At 38.3% G+C, this 20446-nt stretch overlaps 1 protein-coding gene and 1 long non-coding RNA gene across 10 annotated transcripts in view; both read left to right on the top strand.

The window, feature by feature from the left end:
- Positions 1–20446, top strand: part of MTUS2 (microtubule associated scaffold protein 2) — a 593760-nt gene that overhangs the window by 295847 nt on the left and 277467 nt on the right. The window lies entirely within an intron of this gene.
- On the top strand, positions 607–14551 carry LOC144295774 (uncharacterized). Its single transcript, XR_013362877.1, has 3 exons — positions 607–831; positions 12568–12683; positions 13413–14551. It is a non-coding gene; the product is annotated as an uncharacterized LOC144295774 (long non-coding RNA).

Raw genomic sequence — 20446 nt, 5'->3', positions numbered from 1 at the left:
GGTCATACATGAAAGTACAGCAAAGTCTATGGTCCTACTTATTCCAAGTCTGACATTATGCTTCTGGATTACTGGTATACCTGCTGGAGCAAGTTGGTGTCAGTATGCACTAGGTATCAGGAGGGGACCAGAAACAGCCACAGAGCTCCCTGACCCCTTCAGGGACCTGAAGAAATGAATTCTGTTCTAATTCTGAACTAAATTTATTGCTAGAATAAAATATATTAATGTTTGGTCCTTGAGAACATTTTAAGGCAGAGCAAATTTAATTACACCTAATGCCAGATCTTAACTAGTTATTTTTTTTTCTCAGTCATCAACTGTTGAGCACCAATTACATGACAAATACTAGAATACAACTAAGAGAACCCTGGCTTCAATATGCTTACCGTACAATGTGGTAGAACAAATCAATAGGTAGAAATGTTTTCATAATAGAATATGGTTAGTGACTGAATAGGAATAAATAGAGGGTACCCCAGAAGCATAAGGGAGGATGACTCACTTGTAGGAGTGACACATGTGACTCCTACACACATCCAGAATGAATGAGGAGCAGAGAAGCTTCCTGACATGGGCCTTGATGGGTACAGAGGAATTATCCAGGCAGACAGGGAACAACAGAGAGGAACATTCCAGGTAGAAGTCATAGCTAGAGATGTTGTTGGGGGAGGTACCAAACAGCTCAGTATGACTAGAGCCTTGGAAAGAAGATATAATTATACAAGTATGTAGAAACCCCATGACAAGAGCTTTACAAGAGCTTTGTGTGCAGAACCAATTTTGGTCTTCCCAGCCTTAATCAGAGCTGCAGACACATACTTAATAAAGGTAATGTGTTTCATTTATTTTCTTTCCTTTGTACCGTTTTGGTTAAAGATGCTTAAATGTTCATGAACCAAGATAAAGAGTCAGGTGGTATTTAGCCAAATAGGTAGTGAGTATTGAATTTGTGCAAGAAACTGTTCTAGAATCTGTGGATATTCAAAAAACAATCATAATAGTTAAATTTTGTTATATATTTCCTGCCATCTGAAACAGTCCAACATGAGTATCTGGGTTTGTTTTTTTTTTTAAGTTGACATACCATTTAAGAAATTGTGTGCATGTGTGCATATGTATTTTTTTGTCATATATTTACACACACGTATCAATAAGTGGTTCTCAAACCTTAAAGTACATCAAAATCATGTGGAGGGCTTGTAAAAACAATTTTCTGGGACCTCCCCCTAGTGTTTCTTATTCTGTATATTTGAGGTGGAGCCCAAGATTCTGTGCTTCCAGTAATAAGTTCCTAAGTGATGCTAAGGCTGCCGGCCCAGGGACCACTGATAAAAATTTGAGCAAGTTTTAAAAGTTCAGAATACTTCTGGAGTGTTACGCCACACTGTATGAGAGAAAAAGGGTTAAGGCCAAATCAGAGTAGGATAAGGTGAATCACAGGTGAATATTGTACTGACTTTTTTTTAGAGGAGAGAAAAAGATCGTTAAGCTAGAGCCATTGGCCACGTTAGCTTGAAGAGATGGCACAAAATGCAAATAGACAAGTGTTTTGCTTCAATGGGGCAGTAAGCTAGTTATCTTGGTTGATCTAGAGAATTCTTGGTGATGAAATAAGGAAAAAATTAACAGAGAATATTAGATTGGGAAGGAATGGTGAATGAAGTGTCCAAAGGGTCTTTAACAAAACCAAAACGTTTGTGTCTTGAATAATAGGCATAAAAGCGTCACTGTAGGGTTCTCAGAAGCATTACAATTGAGCTTAGCAAGATATTCTCTAAGGCCTGAATTAGATAAACAAAGGTCAGATAAACCAGAAGCCCCAAGACAAATAGAAAGCCTTTGTATTTTTCTAGGTCTAAGGTGATGAAAGCTTATGTCTAGCTTTTGTGTGTAAAAATATTAATAGAAAAAAATAAAATTGAAAAAACAGGTAAAACTATGGAGAGCTTATAATTTAAGAAGGCAGATAAGACAGACCTGTCAGCCCTCTTTTCTTTCTTTCATTTTTTTCTAAGTATGGTGCTCCATATATTGTCAAGGCTTAAATTGTTTGCTGAACAATACATGACTTACAGGTTAACTGCAAAAACATTTCCTGCCTCTCTTTTCTTATCCAAAAAAATAGGGATAATATAGCAAGTCTATCTTTGGGTATAACACAAACAAACAAAATAATTGGTATAAGTTATTTTCATCATCCAAAATCTGAGTATGATTATTACTGCTAATGACAGAATGAGAAATCAAGCTCTCGTGTGGATTTAAATTGGTTCAGAGAAAGAAAATTTGTGCACATTCCCCGCATAGAAAGAAGTTAATGGGGTGCCTCAGGAATTGGTGCCTACATTTGAAATAATTAGTTGGAGAAAAGTAGCTAGCTCATTGAAGTAGCCGATGACACAAAATTATGTAGGCTGGTAAAAACCACAGAGAGTTCTACAAAATATTCCAGAAGGATCTAATCAAACAGTATGACCAGAAAATAGGACAGTAGCTCCATTTTAATGAAGACAAATGACTTGCTTAGAAAAGGAAATAGGTTCAGTTTCCTTGGCATGTTGATTAACCCGGAGATATTAGAGGGAAAAGCACTGTGTCATGGTGGCTACTGCATGCCCTGGAATGCCAAAGCGCCATATCTCTTTGTTCATTCATTCGATCTTTCGTCTGTTCACTGGATTATTCATTCAGCATGCTCTTACTGTCTGCATGGGGGAATAAAGAATAAAAGTAAATCAAGACACAGGCCCTATTTTTAAACTAGCTCAGGCCTGTGAGAGAGAGTGAAGGGTAAACAGATGTGGCTATAAAACCACCAAATGAGTAATTGTATTCGTTTTCTATTACTGTGTAACACATTATACAGACTTAGCAGCTTCAAACAACACACCTTATTTCTCAATTTCCATGGGCCAGGAGTGTGTCAGGACAGCTCAGCAAGATTCCCCGCTCAGGATGGCGGAGGGCTGTAGTCAAGGTGCTGGCTGGCTATTTCCTCACCTGACACTCAACTGCAGAATTCATTTCCGTGCTGACCTAGGCTGTTGGCAGGATTTACTTTCCTGAGGCTGTATAACTGAGGGTCTTGGCTTTTTGTTTGCTGGTGTCTAGAGGCCACCTTCGGCTCCTAGAGGCCATCTGCAATCTTAGAGGTCGCCTGCAGTTCCTAAAAGTTACCTGCCATTCTTTGCCCCATGGACTTGCTCAACATGACCACTTACTTCCTCACATTAGGGAGGAGAATCTCTTGCTCTAGTCCGAGATGGATACTTATGTAGCATGTCACCTAAAGGCAACGTTCCCTCACCTTGCCGTATTTTATTTGTTATAAGCGAGACACAGGTCCCACCTGCACTCAAGTTAAAGAGAGTACACAGGCATAAATAATAGGAGGTAGAATTATGGGGTATAGTCACACTGTAGGTTCTGTCTGTCACCATAATATACTAGAGGCTTCCTTGCCATGAGTACATTAGAAACAAATAAATTCAGGAGGTTATCAGATATGTTACACCCCACCTCTCGTGGCACTTTTAGTTATACCTTCATATCCAAGGTATTTGGCTGGCTTTATTGTTGGTCCTAGAACTGTCTTCCTTGCATTGCGCTTTATTGTCATGCTGTTAACTTGTACCAGAGTTCACAAATAAAAGCAATAAGAGTGACAATACTAATTACAATAGTAATTATTCTTATTGCTTTTATTTGATATAAGTTAATTTTCAGTTTAGTTTTCTTCTCAACTGACCAAGCTCCTAAAAACAGGTATGAAGTAAACTGAGTGAAGAATACTTCTGGAGTGTTACGCCACACTGTCCCCCACCCCTGCCATTTCATGGCCTTCTAAGAGTCCTTTAAAATTTTTAGGCAACTCACCTCTGTAATATTTGCCAAAGCATTCAATAGAAATCTCTCTCTTTGTATGCTTCCGCTATAATAGCAAATATGGCCAGCCTAAATAGTTTTAGAAGGAAAAATAACCGATTCACAGTAGCACAAATGATATACATTTACATGATTGGTTCAGACACCAGGGTAAAAAGTCTGTCTCTAATGGCAACCTGGTCCCCCTGCCCTGAGGGGGTAATTCTCTTACCCACTATGTCTCCTACTGTCATATGTAATATTGCCTCTGCATTTGTTGTAAAACATCATTGTTACTGTTGGTCTTCAGTTCTCTCAGTTCATTACATAATGTGCTTCATCAAAATTTATGGGTGCCTGGGTGGCTCAGTCAATTAAGCGTCTGCCTTTGGCTCAGGTCATGATCTGTAGGGTCCTGGGATTGAGTCCCGCATCAGGCTCGCTGCTCTGTGGGGAGTCTGCTTCTCCCTCTCCCTCTGCTGCTCTGCCCACATGTGGTCTCTGGCTGTCACCATCTCTCTGTTGAATGAATGAATGAATGAATGAATGAATGAATGAATGAAAGAAATCTTCAAAAAAATTTACATTAAAGTGTCAGATAATACCAATGCCTTTGTAATAAAGAGAGCATCGTAACTTCTGAGAGTGTCTCCTTTGCCCTGGCTGCAGTGTGCAGCCACACATGAGATGCAAATATTCTTGACATATCACTATTATAGAAACTGGGGTATCAGGCATTTGATTTTTAATACTGATATCAATACATGGTTTGCTTATTCCATTTAAAACAATATAAATTTTAAGAATACATTTGAGAATTAAATCTTTGAGAAGCAGTTATTATAATTTAAAACAGATTGACACTCCCATTTCTTGATCCAAAGATGTCAGCTCTTTACACAGATGTTTTAAAAAAAATTACCAGACAATTCGTATTCTAGGTCATCATGCAACCAAATTAGCAGCTGCTATCATTATGTTAGACTTGCACGGTATTTGGCATTCTGAACTCCAAATCAGACCTCCTTATTAATGTTTGGTAAACAGGCTAGGAGTAAAATGTTTGCTTGGCAGCTGAGATAAATAAATTATCCAACAAGCAATGCTACTTACTACATATGCAAGTATGACTAAGTGCCAGTGTGAAGACTAATGACGTTTGGTTTATAATCTTCATATTTCTTGCTGAAGTGGATGGGATACACTGTTGTACACAGATCTGAGTTCATTGGCCTTCCATCTGTAACATGGGAAGCACAATAGAACCTGTGTTGCAGGATTGTTTTGAGGATGAGAGATAATTTGTGCAGCATGCCTAGTGCAATATAAGATATATTAAGTATGCAATACATGTTTATTGAATGAATGAACAAAATATTATTTTGAAGTATTATTGTGTGGCAGTTTCTTTTTTTTTTAATTTTTATTTATTTATGATAGTCACACAGAGAGAAAGAGAGAGAGGCAGAGACACAGGCAGAGGGAGAAGCAGGCTCCATGCACCAGGAGCCCGATGTGGGATTCGATCCCGGGTCTCCAGGATCGCGCCCTGGGCCAAAGGCAGGCGCCAAACCGCTGCGCCACCCAGGGATCCCTGTGTGGCAGTTTCTAATGAGGGTGGACTCATCAATGAGATATCAAACCGAGGACAAACAAGTAACAAACAGTGGTTATAGATATACTGGTTAACTTTAACAAGGTGGCTATAATTATATCCATTGTAAAAGAAATTCAGATAAAGCCTATATGTCATGAAGTCAAAGCTGAATCTGCTACTCAGTTGATTCTAAGCCACACTCATTAACCATCAGTGAAGTACATTCAGGAAGAAGTAGTGTTCATCTGACAACCCTGTGACATCCTTTAGATTAAATTCATGGTTGGCACCTTATAATAGCCACACACCAATCCTCTCCTTGGAAAACTCCTTTAGCTGATAAAATGGGAACCACCATCTAGCTAATCATGTATGATTTCTGCAATTACAAATGTCTACCGGAGCCACAATCTGCAACCAAATTCTTCCTGTATTCTAGCACATAAAGCATGTGAAAGAAGGATTTTATATGCACAATACTAATATTCACTTTGACCCACTTAACTGTTTTCAATGAATTTTTTTAAGAATAGGACTAAATAATCACCATAATAAATATTTAAGAGGCGTTAGGATAGAGAGGGGTTTCCTAAAAGTATGATCTAGATGCTTTCATTTTTCTTATATGGGAGGCTTAAAGTGAGAAAGGAAAGTGCTTGATGGGCTTAGGAGTCTGATCTTTTGTGTGACATTGGAAGAATCCCCTAATCCTCTGACTTTCAAGTTTACATATACAACATTTGAGTTATACCAGATGAATTCCATAATGCTTTCCACTTAAGCAATCCAAAGTTGTTTGTAAATTGGCTGATCTGGATACTTCAGTGAACTGTAGTGGTGCATTCCAAAACCGAAGCTAGGGATCCCTGGGTGGCTCAGCGGTTTAGCACCTGCCTTCAGCCAGGGCATGATCTTGGAGTCCCGGGATCGAGTCCCACATCAGGTTTCCTGCATGGAGCCTGCTTCTCCTTCTGCCTGTGTGTCGGCCTCTCTCTCTGTGTCTCTCATGAATAAATAAATAAAAATCTTAAAAAAAGTAAAACCGAAGCTAAATTGTCCGGTTAGACAAGACAGGTCAGTTGTCATGCCATTACTCTTAACCTATGAACAGCCTAAAGATACCTCAGTAACTGATTAAAAAACTTAGGTTTTCCAGTTCTGCATGGTAGAATTTAACTGATAAATTTTAACTAATCACCCTCAAACACACAATATTTTATTTCCCTTGGGAACAAATGAGCTAATCCCACTCCAACTCCCTCCCTGCCCCTCCACACACACATTCTGGCTGCCACTCTGCCAACATCTTTCCACCATCCTGGGAGCCTCTCCTCATACGGTGTTACAACTGAAAATGGTTTAAAAGGGTATCAGGAGACTCAGGCCATGATACTTTCCCCCTGTGTGCTTCCATCTCCTGGGGAGAAGGATGCCTGTCACCTGGTGGATCCCCCCTTCACAGCATCACCTCCAGCCCAGGACAACCCCGCTCAGCTTCTGGCTATGCACGTGCCATGGACTTGATCCCATTCTGCCCATTCTCTGGCTTGGCTCTTACTGAATGAGCGCGGTATCCCCCTGCCTCTACTCCTCAGTTCTCCTCCTCTTAAGTTTTATTTAACACTGTTTCACTTGGGTTGAAAAAAGATTAGGTGATATTGTATCCTTGTAGCATTTTAGAGTCTCTGAGTTTTATTCGTTTGGATGGAAAAGAGACAGAGCCGTATTACTGATTCTGACCTGTATTTTCTGTTGCTCAGTCAAGAAGTTTCTTAGGAGTCAAAAGTATAGCCAGGTGGCTGGAAGGAAAACCAGCCTCAGGCATCTAAAAGATCCTAATCTTCCTCATTCAAAAGGTCTTAACAGGTATTTGGCAAATTATGACTGTGTTGTTTCAACAGTGGGTTTGCTGTCACATTACTCACTGGTTCTAACTACAAAAATTATACACACTAAAATACTATGTTTTGTAGACCAATTTAGTAGATAATAAATTCTTAGTTGAAAACATTTAAGATTTGTGGGAAAACGAGTTTTAAGCTATAGATTTTCATCGTGAACTATATCATTATTTAACATCTGTATTCATTTGGTTACTCTTCAATTTGCAGATGCTTTTCAAATATTTAAAAGCAACACGAACTAATCTATACAATCATTTTACATATCTTTCTTATGATATTGCAGAAGTCTATAGTCTGACTAGAAATATAAATGAATTAAAAGGCCATCATCTCATGCATTATTAAACATAGCAAATCCTACCACTGGCTAAATCAATTAACCATTGACCTTCTCCCAACACAATGTGCCAGGAATCAATTTCATAAATAATATACTTTTGCAGGGATAATGTAGAATGGGATTTCTGCACGGCTAATATTAGGATGCCAGATAAAAGGCCAAGTGTCGGGATGTTCCTAGATACTTCTGCAGGAAGAGCAATGCATGAAATGAATTCAAATTACCTCTCATCATGCCCATATGCTAGAGCTTTTGCTTATATAGTTAATTGTCTGACAGATTTATACCACTTGAAGTTATTTAATATGGCTCAGCTGGATTGGATTTTATGTATTACCTATTAACAATTCATAACCATATAGCTTCCCCTTATATATTGAGTCTATAATTTTTACAAAACTGATTATTTCAAAAAGAAGAAAAATTATTGGTATGAAGATTAAGTCACATTAAAATAGCCCCTATCAAAACAGTAAGTGGAAAAGAATATAAGTTTAACTGTTGCCAGCTTCTGCTGATGGAATCAAATGCCATGAGAGAGGCATCCTGAACACATACAGATCTGTAACAAGAAACCCAGACCTATATTTTAAAGTTCCAATTTCCTTTCTTTGAATTGGAAGGATGAATTCTCATGGTTAGGAAGGTTGATAAAGATAAAACATAATACCATCATAAGGGTTTAGAAAATTTGAAAGGTTTACCTATATTTGATGAAACTATTTTCTCCGATAGCGTAACATACGTTTTTTCAGCCTTGAGATGTGTGGGTTTCTCTCACACCCCAACAAGGAAAATAAGACTCGAGTGAACTGGGTGGTTTAAGAGGATCAGAATTTCATTAAAAGGGGCTGATAGCATTTGGTCTTTCCATATCGCTATATAATTTGTAGTGCCCTTAGCAAAATAGAAACACATAAAGTAAGTCCAGTGCATTTGATCTTATCGCTGGAAACAAAGTAGACCTATTTATTGTCTGCCCGCTTCCAGTGATGCATCACGCATCACCGCCTTGGCACACAAACTGTGCCCTCATGGGACAGAGCAGAATAGAGTGAAAAGTGATGGACGGGATCATAAAGCAGCAGACTCAGGATAGACATCAGCCAAAAAAAAAAAAGATTCCAATATTTAATCTTCAAATTACAAAATCAGTATAATATTGTGGAAATTTTGCATAGTCGAGGGAAAACCCCCAGGAATCCTAACACCTCAACTCAATTATGCATGTGTACATATTTTTCTTTCAGAACATTACTCTTTTTTGTTATTGAAGTATAGTTGACATACAGTGTTATATGTTTCAGGTATGCAACATAGTGATTGAAGAATTCTACACTCAGTGCTCATCACAACAAATGTAGTCACCGTCTGTCAGCAATCAGCATTATGACAACATTGTGAACTGTATTCCCTATGCTGCACTTTTCATCTCTGTGACTTACGTATTTTATAATTTTGGACCTCTTAATCCCCTTCACCTATTGCACCAATCCCCTACAGTCTGGCAACTACCCAGTTTGTTCTCTGTATTTAGGAGTCTGTTTATTTGTTTTATTTTTTTAGTATTACATATAAGCGAAATCATATGGTATTTGTCTTTTCCTGTTTCACTTAACATAATGTCCTCTAGCTCCATCCATGTAATTGCAAATGGCAAGATCTCATTCTTATTATGGCTGAATAATATTCCTTATATATATATATATACATACACATATACATATTTCTTTATTTATGTTTATAAACATAAATGTAAATATCACATCCTCTTTATCTATTCCTCTGTTGATGGACACTTTGGTTGCTTCTGTATCTTGGCCATTGTAAATAATGCTGCAGTAAGCATAGGGGTGCATATGTCTTTTTTGAATTTGTGTTTGGGGTTTTTTTGAGGTAAATAGTGTAATTACTGGATCATATGGTATTTCTGTATTCAACTTTTTTGAGGAACCTCCATACTGTTTTCAACAGTGGCTGCACCAGTTTGCAGCCACCAGTAATGCACAAGAATTCCCCTTTCTCCATGTCCTTGCCAACACTTGTTTTTTCCTGTCTTTTTGATACTAGCCATTCTGACAGGTATAAGGTGATATAAGGTGATACCTCAGTGTGCTTATGATTTGCATTTCCTTGATGATCAGTGATGTTGACTGTTTTTTCATGTTTCTGTGAACGTTTTATATGTCTTCTTTGGGGAATTTATTCAGGTTTTCTATTTTTTAATCAGATAATTTCTTTTTTTGTTTTTTTTGTAGGTGCTTTTTTGGGTGTTGAGTTGTATAAGTTTTTTATTTACTTGGATATTAACTTATCAGATATGTCACTTGCCAGCATCTTCTCATATTCAGTAGATTTACCTTTACCTTTGCTGCACAAAAGCTTTATATTTTAGTGTAGTCCCAATAGTTTGTTTACTTTTTTTTCCTTTGCCTGAGGAGACATACCTATAAATATGTTGTAAGAGATCACTGCCTGTACTTTCTTTTAGGAGTTTTATGGTTTCAGGGCTCATGTTTAGGCCTTTCATCCATTTTGAGTTTATTTTTGTGTGTGGTATAAGAAAGTGGCCCAGTTTCATTCTTCTCATGTGTCTGTCCAGTTTTCCCAACATCTAACTCAATTATGTATGTGTACATACATTTTTATATGTATACATATCTCTTCTGACTGTACTCATAGTGTAATAAAATTTAACTTCTGTTTTTTCCCACTTAATGTTTCATCATAAGTATGGTGATATTAAAGATATTTAACAACTGGTAGAGTACAGATACCAACTCAGGAGGCATGGGCAGGAACTAATCAGAATGGACACTAGCCATAATAGTGTGCAGGCACACTGGCTACATACTGTTCTTACCCATTCCTTCAGTTCCCATGACTAAAATATTAATGATGGACTTAGCCACAATTAACCTAATCCTTGCCCTGCTGTTAATTAATCTAGGCTGCTATCATTTTTAGGATCATAAATAATCATGTAACAAACAAATTATGTTGAAGCATTTTTAAGGATTGGATTAGAAATGATTATAAACTTGGTTTTTAGTTCTAAAAACTGAAAGGTTGACAGTGGTCAAAAATAATAAATCACGAATGAATCAAGTGCCCATGTGTGGCAGTTACAGGTCCAAATATGATCCTGAATATATCACTTGAATATATCAAATGAAAATCCTACCTGCCATTGACAGAAGGCTCTCAAGTTACACAATACAAGGCACTGAAGTGCTCGTTACAAATGAAGAGTTCTAGAAGGGTTTTGGATGAAAGGGGAGAAGATGGTGGGTTTGGAACCCAGGTCTGAATCCTGGCTTTACCTCTTGCTGGCTCTGTGATTTGAAGTGAGTCACTAGCTGCTCTGAGTTTCAAAGGGAGACATTTCCCATGGTTACTTTAGGGTTACTCTGAGGATTCAAGTGGAGAGTCTCATAAATCTGATAGCACTTTGGAATCCGAAGGATTATTACTTAGTGCAAAATAGTTGTATTGCAGAATAGCTGTATTGGTCACTTTTAAAAATTATTCAAAAGTTTTCCAAACATAGGAAACTGGAGAATAGCAAAGCAAACAGCCATCTACTCAGCACTCACAATGAGTAAATCTTAACTTTTGCCAGATTTATTTCAGATCTCCTTTGAAATAAATAAAGCAGTGCAGACAGGGTAAAAGCTCCTTGTATTCTCCTAGTCACACAAAGGCACCCTGAAGTCTGACACTGCTGTATATACTTCCTATGGACATCATGGCAATAACATGTATTAGCACATAACATAGTATCATATCCTTAAATGCCAGATAAAGATATCAGAGTGTTCTGTATTCTGTTACTTGTTCATCATTTGTGAGATTCATTCATGTTCATCATACAGCTCTAATTCACTCATTTTTATTACTGCAGTGACATTCGACAAACTCCATTGTCTATGTTTCATCTCATTCTTGTGAGCATTTACGTTTATTCTTGGTGCAGGGCTATTACAAACTGTGCTGAATGGGCATACCTGCACATGTCTCCTTGTGCGTGCATGTGACTGTTTCTGTGGGTCTAGAAGTGGAATTGTTTGGTCATATGTGCATCTCCACATCTCCACTGTTCCTTAATTTAGCAAAATGTTCTCTAAGTAGCTCTGGCAATTTACCTCCATCAGGGTATACAAGTTCTGGTTTCTCCACATACTCACCCATACTTGGTATTTTAGACTTTTTAGTATCTTTAAGTGAAAAATGGACCCTACAAAGAAGTACTCAGATTTTATGTAATTTAGAGATGGTAATATTCTTGTTTCAACATTGAACCATGGTAACCAAACTCAGTACTTGCCCTGAAGGAGTAGAGAGTACCCATGACATTGAATTCTGAGGCTGATTGTAGTCTCAGCCCTGTGTCTCCTGACCATGACCACCACTCCAGGCTTCAGACGTCTCTCTCTGTCCTAGAGAGGTTGACTTCCCCAAATCAGAAGGAATACATGAAATACCCTGTGTGTGGCCACTAGTCAGAATCGCCAAAGCTAAAGCCAGGAATCTGTGTCTCCGACACACACTCCCAGGGTGAATTTTCACACCTAGGTTACCATAGATAAATCATAGCTCACCAAATGAAGTAGAAAAGATCAGTGTTGGGCATAATGCCAATTAATGTTAATTCAAAAAGTTTGTTAAAAAGGTTCTGAGAGGGGTGCCTGGGTGGCTCAGTGGTTGAGCATCTGGCTTTGGCTCAGGTAGTGATCCTAGGATCCTGGGATTGAGTCCCACATCGGGCTCCCCACAGGGGAGTCTCTGCCTGTCTCTCTGTGTCTCTCATAAATAAATAAGTAAAATCTGTTTTTTTATTTTTTTTATTTTTTTTAAAGGTTCTGAGTGACAAAATAAAAACAGAGGAAGAAGTTCTAAGGAAACTTGAAAGCCGGATTAAATGTCTGACTTTTTAAAATTGAACCCTGACTCGTGGTGTGAGCGCCTCCTCATGGTGGGTTTTAACATCACAGTTGTAGTGACTAAACCAAATACTGTCCCAGAGGCACAGTCAAAATGCTTCACTCCGGGGGGCCTGGCCCTCCTGGTCTCCCCCAAGTGTCTCTGCTCCCAGGAGGTTGAACACTTTGATCCTGGTAGGAATCCCATACAGGATCCCTCAAAACATTACTAATTCTAGAAGGCCTGCTAAACACTAGGCATTGGGTTCTTTTCACCTATTTTCTTATTTAGCTCTCAGGATGATTCCATGAGGTGAGTTATTATTTCATTTTTTCCAATTAAAAAATAGGAAATGGAAGGACCAGGGCTCAGCCCAGGTTAGTCTACAAAGCTGGAAATCGCTGCTATCTTGTCAGATCCTGGCAGCGTGAGGAGCACAGAGGGGGCTGGGCTAGGGGAGGAAAACCTGGCAATTCAGAAGAGTTATTTTCTGTCAAGCAAGGAAGGCACAGGAGAAAGAAACACCTCCTTGGCTTTTGTCACACTCAAGGAGTCTGAAAGAGATAAGGAGTACACGTGTTTCTGTCTCTTCTGCCTTGGTCCACTGGTTCACCCACACACTGCACCCACCTCTCCAGAAGGGACACTGTGTGGGGAGAAAAGAAAAACATGTCCTTCCAGGTAGTTAGCTCCCAAATCTGCATGGTGTCCTTGCCCCCAGCCTTGTTAATTTTTCCCCATGGTTCTTTACCAAAGGAGTCCTGAATTCTTTAAATTTCAGATGCTCAGGGAACCCATTGTCCAAGGACATCAGTCATGAGAAAGGATAGAGACCAGCATCTATTCTTTAGCACACCTGGCTCATCATACAAGCTCCCATCTCCAGAGTAGGCATACCACCAGAGGACCCCAGCAGAAATCAGCAGAGCTCAGAAAATGTGGAAGCTCAGTTTGGTGGAACAGCACTTTGGAAACAACCTCAATGACAGATCATGGAAGATATATTAAACAGATTGGAACAGCTGTTCCAACAGCTGTATGGTGAGGCACTGTGTAGCTTTGAAAATGTTGATACAAGAGTGTTCATGATTGTTATTGAAAAAGTCAGGCGAGGGGCACCTGGGTGGCTCAGTTCGTTAAGTGGCCAACTCTTGGTTTTGGTTCAAGTCTCAGTTGCCAGGTCATGAAATTGAGCCTTGTGTGGGGGTTCACACTCAGCGTAGAGTCTACTTAAGATTCTCTCTCTCTCTTCCTCTCCCTCTCCTTCTCCCCCTTCTTGTACTACAGATAGATGATAGATAGATAGATAGATAGATAGATAGATAGATAGATAGATAGATAGATAGATGATAGATAGATAAAATATTTTTTAAAAATATCAGATGAGAGCTTATGTGCCTCAATCATTTAAGTGTCTGCCTTTGGCTCAGGTCATGATTCCAGGGTCCTGGGATCGAGTCCCACATCCAGCTCCCTGCTCCTCAGGGAGCATGCTTCTCCCTCTCCCTCTACCTGCCGCTCCCTTTGCTTGTGCTCTCTCTTTCTCTCTGTCAAATAAATAAATAAAATATTTTTTAAAAAGTTAGGTGATATAATCTTAATTTTGTGTTTTTAAAGTTGACATATACATATGTTTGTGTATGTGGGTGTGTAAACTTCTAAAAAACACACAGGAATGCAAGTTTTATAACACAAATACAACATTGGAAGGACATATACGAAAAATAATGGGTAGTTTTATAATAAATTTTGGAGTAATTTTAATGATGTATATATACTTATGTATGTGTGTATACATACATGTACATGCATGTACACATACATACTCCAGACTTAAAACATAAAACTATTAAACTTCTAAGAAAAAAATGGGGAAAAATCTCTAGGCCTAGGACTAAGCAAAGAACTCTGGACATCAAATTCATGATCCATAAAAGGAAAAATTGATAAATTGGGCCTTATCAAAATGTAAAATTTTTACTTCACAAAGACCCCGTTAAGAGGATGAAAAGATAGGCTACAGGGACTGCTATACATAAAGAGGTCTTAAAACTCAATAGTGAAAAAACCCAAACAGTTAGAACCAGGCAAAGAACACAAATAGCCATTTTATGGAAGATGATATACAGATGGTGTATGAGCATATGAATAAATACTCAAATTCATTAGCCATTAGAGAAATGCAAATTAAAACAACAATGTGATGATATCACTTTACATACCTATCAGGACAACTACAATAAAAGCTTATGACAATACCACGTGCTGGTGAATGCAGAAAATCTGTGTAATTCATACACTGCTGGAGGGAATTTAAAGTGGTATAGCCACTCTGGAGAATAATTTGGTGGTTTCCTATGGGACTATGCATTCAATTTCCATATAACCCAGCAATTATACCCCTGGGCATTTATCCAGCAGTGAAGATTTGTGTTCACACAAAAAAACCTGCACATAAATATTAATGGCAGCTTTATTTGTAATAGTCCCCAACCAGAAACAACCCAGAAGTCAGTCCTTCAGTAGGTACATGATTAAACCACTGTGGTGCACCCATACAATGGAATACTACTCAGCAATCAAAAGGGACGTGCTGTTGATACACACATCAACCTGGGTGAATCTCAGAGATTATTTTGAATGACAAATGTCAATACCAAAATGTTACATACTGTATGATTCCACTTATATAACCTTCTTGAAATGACAAAATTATAAAAATGGAAAATAGATTAGTTAGCAGTTAAGGGGTTACAGATGGGAGATGGGATGGTGGGAAGAAGGTGGGTATGGTTATAACAATGAGGGTGGGTCCTTGTGGTAATGGAATTCTTTTGTATCTTGATTGTGATGGCAATAAAATTGTGTACGAACACACGCACAGGGGATCCCTGGGTGGCTCAGTGGTTTGGCGCCTGCCTTTGGCCCAGGGCGTGATCCTGGAGTCCCGGGATCGAGTCCCACGTCGGGCTCCTGGCATGGAGCCTGCTTCTCCCTCTGCCTGTGTCTCTGCCTCTCTCTCTCCCCCACTCTATGTCTATCATAAATAAATAAATAAATAATCTTTAAAAAAACACACGCACAAACATGAATGATTATTGGTAAAACTAGGGAAATCGGAATAAGGTTGGCAATTTGTATCAGTGGTGAGATTCTGGTTGTGATATTGTACTACAGTTTTCCCAGACATTATTGCCATAGGGAGAAACTGTGTATATAACATACAGGAGCTCTCTATTCTTTCTTATGACAGCATATGAGTCTATAATGATCTCAAAATAAGTTTGATTTAAAAAGTTACATAATTTTATTATGTTTGTATAAATGATGTAGCTTATATTTATATAATTAAATAGTATCTATTATTTATATATAACATTATTAGGTACTTGGTATTTATAAGAAATAGACTAATTACTAATATGGTCACTGAAGAACTTGACCAACTTGAGATATTACAGTACTTTGTTGCAAGATAACATTAATAAGTTCCTGTTTTCAGCAAAACTTTATGATACTGTTGTCTGTACTTGTACCAAATTCTTCCATTTTCTTTCAAAGTCTCTTTAATTAGGATTTTACTAATAGATACTGAAACCATCAGTGAGCTACATGATGTTAACACAGTCCCCACTTCCTTTGACCCAGCAGCATCATTTGTCTTCCCTCTGTGTGTCTCTCCATGTACAAATTTCCCTCTTCTTATATGTACATCAATCTTATTGGACTTAGGGTCCACACTAAGCCGGTATGACCTCAGCATAACTTGATTACATCTGCCAAGACCCTATTCCAAATAAGGTCACATTCACAGGTTCCTGTTGGCCATAAATTTTGGGAGAACACTATGCAACCAATACACATAGCACATAACTATATAATTGATTTATTTTGTTATTATGTGGAACAGAATTTAATTTCCTTAGAGGCAGGAATTTGTCTACTTGGTCCTAAATGCATCCCACATTCAGTGGGTGTGTATGTTGCCTAGCAAAGGGTAGAATCACAATCTATTAAACAGTACACTTAAATATATAATGAATTGACACCCTTCAGTGGTTTTCTTCTTGTCAGCAGTCCATTCCTTTGACAATGTTTACTGAACAAACAAATACAAACTACTGAGTGATCAAATTAAAAGAGACTTCATTTGTCCATTAAAATAAATGCTATATTTTCTAAACCATGTTATTTTGGCTCTTTTTAAGCGAAAATTTCACTGTTACTTGATAAGATTCTTGGTGATAAGGCTTGGTGTGAGTCTAAATTCAGAGTGTACAGGTATTGTCAACAAAGGGTTTTAAGTGATAGCTTCTTCATATACTATTTTTTGGTGGACTGTTAAGTTACTGGAACCCATCAAACCCATAAGGGTCTAAATAAAACTCAGTGTTCCTGAGGCTGGCTGCTGGTTCTTAATGCAGCTGAAGGGTTTGATTCTTGTCTGCTGGGGACTGTAAAGGAACACAGAGAGCCAAATGGATTCTGAAGGCTATGAAACAGGTATTTTGTGTCTTATATCTCCTACTCCCTAAAAATTAGATCTTGTCCAGTCCAGCCTTTGTGTATGTAGGGTATGTGTGTGTTTATGCATGTGGATGTGTTCATGATAATGTATGTGTATGGGGTGCATGTCACAGGGCCAGGATTAGGGTGCTATGAGTGAAGGCTTCATCTTGGGCACCAAAGATAATGAAGTAAATAATATTTTAATGCAATATTTTAGAAATAAAAATAATGTAAAAAATTTCATTACAAACAATATGAAAAATTTTAAATTAAAGCAAGTTGTAGGAGTGCCTGGGTGGCTCGGTCAGTTAAGCATCTGGCTTTGGCTCAGGTCATGATCTCAGTGTCCTGGTATCAAGCCCTACACTGGGCTCCCTGCTCAGCAGGGAATCTACTTCTCTCTCTCTTCCTCTGATCCTCCTCCCTGCTCTCTCTCTCTCTGCCTCAAATAAATAAATAAAATCTTAAAAAAATAGTCATAAGTTAATTTGGCTTATGACCCTGTATTGTTTTACATGTGGAACAGCCAGCTGTTCCTCGTCCATGTGGCCAGGCACTCCATCCCCTGTTGGGTAGGTTCATGAGGGTTGACAATTGTGCAGGAACAGATTGAGCAAAGCAGGTATTGTATGCAGTTATTTTTTGTTTAGAGTTTTTATTAACTTTTTCTACTTGGTTCAAAATATGGGAGGATATTTTAGTATGTGTCTAAAGGAGCACACATTTTTCCTTTTGCCTCATACTCTATATGGGTCAGCACACCAGTGTACATGTATGTTTTTGTGTGTATGCACATGTATGCATTTGTGTGTTCACTTCCCATTCTGGGTTTGGCTCTGGTGCATCTTCAGAGGTAATGTGGTGATTGGTCAGATTAAGTTAAGAGGACCCCAGGATTTGACTTCGTTTCACTGCCTGTGAAAAGCCAGCCCATCCTGACCCCATGGTGGCCCAGGGTGTTCCAGAGCAGTCCCATGTAGGGATGTGCTGCCCATTCTCTCCAGCTTGTTATAGCCACTATTGCAATCCACATGTGTGACTTTTTTGGACTTCCCAATGAATTCAGTCATATATATATTAGGGTAAGAGTTTGAGAATAATCTCCATGATCTTTCCTCCCTCACCAGGAATCATGAGTCCTGAATCCTTACATGGATGAGGACACGTCTGTGCTCAGACCTTGTGTGCCCAGAGCTCAAGCACCTTTTCATTGAATGTTGCTGGTTACTCTAATTCTCGCCCTTTCTTAACTGCCCTGGAAGCAACTCTGAGAAGCCAGAGCAAGTCTGTAGTGCAGATCGCCTCATCCCCAAGAAAATAAGGGAAGAAGAAAGAGTTGTTATACAGTGTTTCTCCTTCCCTATACCACAAAATCTACCCAAGTCTGCTTATGGGTAGTTAGACAACATGACTGGAGGGTGAAATGGGAGGGCAGGATTTAAGAGGACGCAGGACGCACTGCCCTGTGAATCCCAACCAGAAGGGACCCTGTGCCCGTGATGAAACCAGGGTCCTTTCTTCCTTTGCCTTCCAGGCTTTATTCAGCACTGTTTTACTTGGGGGCATTGTTTCTGTTTGCTCATATTGTTTGCATCATTATTTCTGTCCTAAATTTAGCAGTACTGTGCACTCAGCATACATTTTTGATGCAATTTTGGCTAATGTGCCCTGTGGTAGGAAGACAGATATTTTACATAAATCTTAATGATTTCAGTGATTATAATTGGTACTCAAGGATGTTGGCTCTAAAATTGGTTATTGACAGTGTTTTGGGACAAAAGCCTTTCTACTGTCAATCTATCATATAAATCTGGTTTGAGGAATTCCCATCCTTCATCTAGGGATAACATGCATGTGGATTTAATTCACATTTTTGTGACCTAATCACAAAGAGAAAATAACTAATGATAAGATTCTTTTACAAGATATTTAAAATAACGAGTACTTTCATGAAAAAAAATCTCTGAGGAAATCCTGACACCACAAATATTTATGTATTAGTCTTATGAATTAATTTCAAGTAGGAAATAGTTCTTGTCCACTTTACATAAATATAATTTAAAATTAGGGTGCTCTACTAGTAATGATAAAGAAAAGATTAAAATATATAGATTTTTTCTATATAATCCTTGAAATTATAGAAAACAAGATTTGTTTGAGGTAGAAATGTATCATTGCAAAGTATTGAAAAATTTCTTCAAGGTTTACCATTAAGAACAGGGGTGACTATTTCTCCATAGTTAGGAAAATATGGAAAAGCTTGAACCTAGATGGCTTGCCGTGCTCTTAGAATAAAAAACTACCTACAGGAAATCTGAGGTACCATGAGCTCTGCTTCCTCTCTGCCCTCTAGTGCCATTTCCCACTAGGTTGCCCTCACTCTCTCCACCAACACAGTCCTCACCATCCTTCAGGTGCTTGCATGCCTCCTCCTGACCCAAGGTCTTTGCATATTCTACTTTCCGCTCCCAGGTTTATGTTTCTTTTCACGCTTCAAACAAATTAACAGCTCAGCTAAAGCATCTCATCTTCAGGGAAGCCTGTCCTGACCTCTCCACTAGATTAACCCTCATGCCCCCAACCCCAGCCACACACATAATATCCCCCTTTGCATTCTTTCCTTCATAGCTTTTTTCAGAGCTGCATTTTTAGAACATTTGAGATTGTTTCATTATCCCTCTCACCTGTATATAGTCCAAGAGCCACTTAAGAGCTGGAACTTTGCCTGGTTTTGCTTATCATGATATTCTCTTTTGTGTATCCTGATGCCTTAATAAAAAAAAATTTAGGAGGAAGTGAAGATAATCAACGTGAGACCAGTCCGTTTTTTAGTGGCTAATTTATTGGTATAAAAAAATTTCTTTTAAAACCCTTGCTATATTTCAGACAAAGGGTTTGCGTTTTGATGAGTAGACTCTGTTGCAGAAGCAGTTTTTTGAGATATAATTAATAGATAACGTGTATGTGTAAGGTGTACAATATAGCTAATACCTCTAGCAATCATAGAATTATCTTTTTTGTGGTAAGAACATTTAAAACCTAGTCTCTAACCAATTTTAAATATGTAACATGGTATTATTGGGTATAATCACTGTGCTGTGCATTAGATCTCTCATCCTCTCACTGTAGAATCATTTCTTCTATATTTATTTGACTACCATTACATTTCCGCTATTCATGCAACTTTAACAACACTGTTCTGGGTGAAAGCAAAATTTTTGAGAAACTATTCCTACTGCTCTGATGCATTTTTTTTCTACTAAGGACAGTGATCTATTAAGACTGTTGTGATCAATAGTGATCACT

The sequence above is a fragment of the Canis aureus genome, chromosome 24 (assembly GCF_053574225.1).
Source record: "Canis aureus isolate CA01 chromosome 24, VMU_Caureus_v.1.0, whole genome shotgun sequence".
Taxonomy (NCBI): domain Eukaryota; kingdom Metazoa; phylum Chordata; class Mammalia; order Carnivora; family Canidae; genus Canis; species Canis aureus.
The sequence above is the reverse complement of the archived record's forward strand: the minus strand, read 5'-3'. Positions and strand labels throughout refer to the sequence as shown.